The sequence below is a fragment of the Micropterus dolomieu genome, linkage group LG04, assembly GCF_021292245.1.
Source record: "Micropterus dolomieu isolate WLL.071019.BEF.003 ecotype Adirondacks linkage group LG04, ASM2129224v1, whole genome shotgun sequence".
Taxonomy (NCBI): domain Eukaryota; kingdom Metazoa; phylum Chordata; class Actinopteri; order Centrarchiformes; family Centrarchidae; genus Micropterus; species Micropterus dolomieu.
In genome coordinates, this window is record NC_060153.1 from 13,581,355 (window position 1) to 13,588,573 (window position 7,219).

The window sequence follows — 7,219 nt, forward strand, 5'->3', positions numbered from 1 at the left end:
GCATAGCAAAATGCGCACAATGACGATGTTACATGTATTGGTGGTACAAGACTATTTTAGCTCATTGTGTTAGCATGCTAACATTTGCTAATAAGCACAAATTGCAAAGTACAGCTGAGGCTGATGGGAATGCAGGACAAACAGAACTTTAAACTGATGAGGATCACCAATTTCTCATCTCATTCAAGCAGCGAGTAGCATGCAGGGAAACAGGGACTCTCAAGGAGGGTGCAGGGAGGTAGTGTTTGCCAATTAGTGACAGTGATAATAAGATAACATAATAATAACGCTAACATAAAGTGAGATCAACAGCTTACTGCTCAGTCAATAGTAAATAGCGTAGCATTTGCTAATTTCCTAGCACAGTTCCCTAATGCTGACGCAACTTCGGCTGGCTATTCTAATAGTAATTAGCTAACATTAGTGTTGACTAAGCAGGATTAATAAAAAAATGTTAGGCTAAGGGAAAAGGGCTGTGTAAAAGGCTGTGGCCGTGGTCAGCTATGATGTCACCGAGGTCCAGACCTCAGTTTTATTTTCTAAAACCGTGAATACAAGTTGCACTTTTAAAGCACACATGCCTGGCCTTACCAATATTGTATTAGTAAAATAAATTACACAAATCCTCTTAATTGAAGACCATTATAGAATCGTAATAATAAGGAGGGACGCTCCAGTTATGAAGCCTGCACCTTGAAGCAGGATTGGTCAGTGCCATGAATGATAAGCCTTCCATAGACTGTATTCCACAAATACACTCATATTAAGTAACTTTTACACCAGAAGCAGCAACAGCGTTCAAGATCTGAGCTCACGAACTATTAACCAAATGCTTTCAAAACTTGATATATCAAAACTTTTGTGCACAGAATGAATTAGGAGTTTCTGCTCTGACATTTTCAGTGGCAGAATAAATAAGTAGCTAACCTTGCTGCAGTCACGCTGTCTGTTACTGCCTACTCCAAAAGTGGTCTTAACCTTGCGCAAGGTGTGTGGGGATGTAAGATCACATTAGGCATAAAGCCTATGCCATGTTGACATATATGAGAGTATATGAGTCAGCTTGTTGGCTAGGACTTCACTTTTTCACATATGTAGCTCTACATGTATGGCTGATTATTAGCCTACTACAGGAAAAAAGTTGTTTTCATTTCCAACAATAGGCGACAAAGTTGTCTTATGTTTATTTTCTGGTCTGTGGTAAATTTAGGATTTATATGGTATAGATTACTGTAATTTGTTACTATCGGGTATTCTTAAATGTTAGTAAATCAGTTGAAATTATATTAATAGCAGTGTGTTTTCTTTGTACTTGTACTAGTACACTTGTCCACTACACTTACAGCGCTACTCAGCTTTGTAGCGGTTACTCTTTTCCACTCCTTCACAGCTACCAAGGCTTACTGTTATGTAGCAGACTCCTTTAGTGTATTTCGTGTTTTCCACATCATGTTGTCAACTTTAAACACATTTACACAGAAGCCGAGAATGGACGTGCATGCAATATTTATTTATTTATTTATTATTTCAAGCTCACGAGTTTATTATTTCGTTATCACAAGATAACAAAGCTTGTTTTTCATGACAACAGCTTAATTCATCTCATTATCTGGAGAAAACAAAAGTTTTAATTACAGCCCACTAATGAAGTAACAATCTCACGAGGATCACTAAAGTGCACTCGCCTGTGAGGTTGCAGACAGGCTAGTCTTCCCCCTAAAGGACGAGGACAGATCTGAATGTTATCTCGATTTCTGTCTTAAACCTTGATTGAAGTGCAGTCTGATGTATTGATTAATAATGGGTTCCCCTAACATTTTCAGCTTAAATCAGTTTCATGCAGTTATCTATACATGCTGTCATGACATGCAATCCTGATCTCTGATAAACATTACAAGGAATAAGCAGGACTTAACTTGTCCAGCTGGAAGAGGAACTCCCAGATTAGGATCGAACCTATTTAATTGGATCTGGCACCTCCTTTGTCACAATCAGTCAAATTACTTTAAGTCCCACAGCTAAGCTAGTGGGCATCAGTACCGTGAAATGGTGAAATGATCTGGCTAAATTAGGGTGTGTGTGTGTGTGTATAGGTGCAGCGCTGTCCACAGTACTGAAACTAAGCTGAGAACATCACCAAATAGAACACATCGCTGAGTTCGATTCTTAGCCTGCTTGCTTTTTGTAGTATTAAATAGAAGTTTTGGCCCAAATTCCGTTTCTCCATATTGTAGAAGTGATCCACAGACAGATGGGAAACGAAAGGAAAGTGAAGGGAGCAAGGGGGGGAGACTCTTTGTTTTCTTGTGATACCTGGTTGATTATCTTGTTATCTCAAGATAACAGAGCTCGTTTTCTCAAGATTACAAAATAATTAACCCGTGGACTCGAGACAACAGTGTTTAAAATAAGAGTTGCAAGCACGACTGTTCTCAGCTTCCTTACGTTGAAAGACTTCGCAGTAACAGCAACAATTCTGTACATCTGAAACTGCTGTCAGGAGACAGACCTTTCTCTTTGTGATCCACCAATAGTCTCTTTTTTTAAAATTAATTTCTATTAGATTCCAGACTGATAAGTTTGGTTATGATGAATCATAAACAAGACAAGCCTGTACTGCTGCCACCTGCCAGTAGACAAGGAGGGCAGGCTGCCAAATTATCAGAAAAACAACAAGAAGAAGAAGCTAAAAGACAAATCATTGTGCAAGATATCTGCTTGTGTGTGTGTGTGTGTGTGTGTGTGTGTGTGTGTGTGTGTGTGTGTGTGTATGTGTGTGTGTGTGTGTGTGTGTGTGTGCGTGCTTCACTAGATCCTGTTACAAACGCTATTAAACAGATTTGATTGATGCACTCATAAATTAAGAGATAATGAATCTGGAATCTTTCTAACCATATCTGACGGCTGACAGGCAGCTGTGTGGCGCTCTGGCTTCCATAAAGATGGCTACCATAAAATATATGTGTGACAGAGTGGGATCATGATCTAGTTTTAATATGATCTCTGTTTTCCAAGGTCCCATTAGATGAATAAAGTGTGTGTTTGTGTGAATAATGGCAGGAGACTATTTTATGGTATAGTAACGTCTCCCTTGGGAACAATCACATGTCTGTCTCGATATTCACCACAGGCAGACAGACAGTATGATGTAATCTCACACATAACACTGTAAGAACAAACTGTAATTGTTCATATCTGCTCATTTAAGTACAGGTATACAGGTATGAGAATCAAAACAGTGTGTGTGTGTGTGTGTGTGTCTGGCTTGAGAGTGTGTTTGCCTAGTGGCAGTATTTAAAAATTTACTAATTAAGGCACAAAGTCAACCTGACGGGAAATCAATCCACCCTAATAAAGAATGTAATAGGGAACACAAAGCACACACATAAAAAGCAGCTATTGTTCTTCTATTATTGTTTACACTGCGATTAAAAATGACTCAAGGAGGAGTTGCTCATTTGATCATGAATGGTTTGTTTACATCTATCTCTTGTTCACAAATGATGATCCTGATTCACTTTGATACAGAACCACAACAGGAGGCATGACACTCATTACTTACCATGTTTCAGGCCTCACTAGTAATTCTAGTGACAAGTGGTTTACCAGAAGAGCAGGTCAATAGTTTTAAGTTATGATTATTCAGAGTTATGATTGTGGAGCGGAGCAGAGCTGCTGTTATCACTGATTTAAGTTAATACATAGGCGCTGAGGAAGGCAGAGTCCGAAACGTCCGTGTGTGTTAGTGGACTGTTGCTAATGATTTGACAAAAAGAAAAATATAAAAACATTAAAAGAACACAGTGCTCACCCTGCACTTGGCATATGTCAGTTAAATAGTATTGTCTGTTAGGCCAAATCCACAAATTGTGGAAAATGAGCATCAAGGCATAGCCAATTTCGTTGATGATCAATTAATTGACAAAAGTATTCAGAGTTTTTAAGTTGTTGCATTTGTAGACAGTAAATTTATACCCATGACTTTTTTCATTCCGTCTCTTGAATGATGTGATCATGGAGGACAGATGAAAAGATATTCATCGGTCCATCCATCTACATGCATCCATTTTTTCCCTATTTGTTTATTTTATGCATTTTGTTAAAAAAAATTATGTATTTTTTTATTCTTGCAATTCATTATTTAACTGAGTTTTTTTTTGTTTGTTTTTTTTTACCATTAAATGGCTTTTTGACCTCTCCTGCTACATGTTTCTACTTCTGTTATCGGTTTCTATAGGAATATTTCGCCTATAACTGCAAAATAAAAGTGAAAAAGATACACTAATATTGTACAACTGTTAAGACAGAGAGATTTTTCAGACTAAAAGGAACCCAGAGATTCAAAATCCCTGCCAGCGCAGAACAATGTGCTGTTAATTGTAAGGGGGCTTTCACACCTACCTCTTTGGTCCGGACTTTCGGACTTTTCAGTTTCGTCCAAACCAAAATTGCAGGTGTGAAACCTCCCACGGACCACAGTCCGGACCAAACAGACGGAATTTGGTCCGACGAAAAGAGGTAGTCTCGATCCGGATCAAACTGAACCATGGTTTGGTTCGTTTCTTGTGTGAAAGCATTTTTTTATGGTTCAGACTTACAGACTATTTACAGGAAGTTTGGCGGTTGATGTGTAAACCCCAAACAGACAAATGCACGGAGAAATGCATTTAAATGAGGACACAATTATAAATCTCCCGTGACAGATCATCTTTTCAAACAGAGGGCGATTATAGAAGCACACTACCACATGCATCTTTGGTTTCTCCTGAAACGGAGGTGCAGAAGGATTGCTTGCTGCCTGCTCCTCCTTTCCTGTCGGCGACGTTATAATGTTCGTAAAAGAAGGAATTTGAACTAGCCTTCAGTAGGCCAATAGTTGGTGCTGCAGGTAGTAATGCCGTAATAATAATATACTGGCAAATATGCATATGTTCATTTTTTATTCATTCATTCTTGTCAAAGATGAACTGTTTAATAAACTAATCAATGTCAAGTATAGGGAGAGGCAGCCCACATATATGATGATGACAGGACGCAAGTGTGTCATGTAAAGTCCTTTGGTGAGGTCGCAGAATTGTAGTGTGAAACCAAACCAAAAGTAACCGAATGTATCAAAATGTATCAAAACACAAAACAACTTGCAAATGTGAAAAGCCCCCTAAGACATTTTTTAAATTCAATTTTATGCCAAATTTCTTTATTCACTAATCCCAAACTTACCTTTGTAATTTGGAATTAGGCTACTGTAAATATATATCTTTGTTTGTTATATAGACAGATAATACATTTGTGTAATGGAAGAAATCACAGAAATCTCTTCAATAAAGTGGTCCTTGATCCAAAACCAACATGTTCACCAAACTGAATACAAATGTGCTTAAAGAGACATTTTGCCAACAGACAGGGATGATGACAACATCATCGAGGAACTTTGTGTAACTAGAAAAAAGTACTCATATGCCCTCCACATGCCCTTGACATTTCCACTTAAAAAAATTTTGCAGAAAGCATGAGATACATTTGATAGTACTGAGAGTGTCTCTGAGACTTACTGTTAATTTTTTCCCCCTGGTTTGAGTTGGTTGCGTTCCCAGACAGATCAGGACAGGTTGGCAGTTGGCAGTGCATTAAACTCTACAGGTGCAACCAGTCAAGTCTAACATACTACCTGGAAGTACACAAGGTGGCAGCACGTGTAGATGTGGCGGCCAGTAGCTCCCTACATGTTTGTTATGTGTGTTGTTGTTTGTTCTTTTTGTTGATGGTAAACACTAATTGCAGCGGACTTGAGACAATTGCTGCCCACAGCATCTACCACCCAGGCCTCATCTTTACAGAGACCTGGCTCCACCACAACATCCCGGATCAAGTCATTGCACTCGATGGGCAGACCTCGCTCAGGACCTCCTCACAAACAGACCTCGGACAGTTCAGATGGACGGTCACACCTCCTTCACTACACTGCTGAACACTGGATCCTCCAGGCCTCTTGTTCACCCTGTGCATGTTTTGGCTTCACTTTTGGGGAGCTGTGATGTCGACCAGTCAATGAGAACAACCTATTGCTCTAAGTCAGCAAAACCAGGGAGCTGATTATTGATTTTTGAGTTCTTGTTAACTTTTACAAGACGCATCCTGACTAGAAACAAAACAAACTGGCATGGGGTGTACACGGCCCAGGACCAGAGAGACCAGAGGGCTCTGCAGCGGGTAGTGGAATTGACTAGAACATCATTGGTAGGCATCTACTGAGCATCAGTGATGTCGGTGAGGTGAGGTGCCTGTGCAGAGCCCACCATACTTTACTCCACGACATCCTCAGTACCCCATTCAAACCTCTGACTGGCCTCATCTCTATGCCATTGGCTGCCATTATTTTTTATTTCCGGTTAATGGAGGGCAATACAAATGAGCCCACAGATTTGCAGACATTATATCTGTTATGAGTTTATTCATACATACATACTGAGCATATTCTTATTTGTGCACATTGCTGCAGCAATTACCTGCCTCTTCCTACAGACAAAAAAGATATGATGTGTTTTTTCAAGTCAGAACACTCCAAGCTCCTTACATATCTTTTATAGTTTCCCTGCAGTATACCTTGATCCAGAGTTTGTGGGTAGTGCAGCAGACAGAACATGCCTGAGGGAAGTCGCCAGTAATTCAGAGCTGAGCTGGAATAATGCCTGTCATTATAATAGGCGATTCCTTCCACGGCACAATTGCTGATTCTTGTACAAGAAGGGTGGGGCGAGACAGTGAAAGAGACTCTGGGCTCAAAGATAGCCAGTGAGTGTGACTTGCGAGCTGTGTGCCTCTGGATCAATGTGTGTATTTGTGTGCACAGTGAGAGTTTGTGCGTGTTGGGTGGGGGCTCTGTGAATCGTCTCCCCACCCTGCAGGGAGTAGTGCTTCCTCTCTAGGGTTCAGAAATAACCAACAGACAGCTTTATTGTTCAAGAAAACCTGCCTGCTGTCTGCCTGTTTGCTCTCGCTCTCTCTCTCTCTCTCACACACACACACACACACACACACACAAAGACCCCCCTCTCCTTTTACAGATCTGAATAACTGACAAGTAGAGTCTTGGTTACACCCTGGCTCTGAGGAAGAGAGTGGGGGGGGGGGGGGGGGGGGGGGGGGGGGGGGGAGCAACCGAGCGAGAGCAGGTGCTGAGCAAATATATGCGCTGCCCATATTAGATAGTAAGAAAACG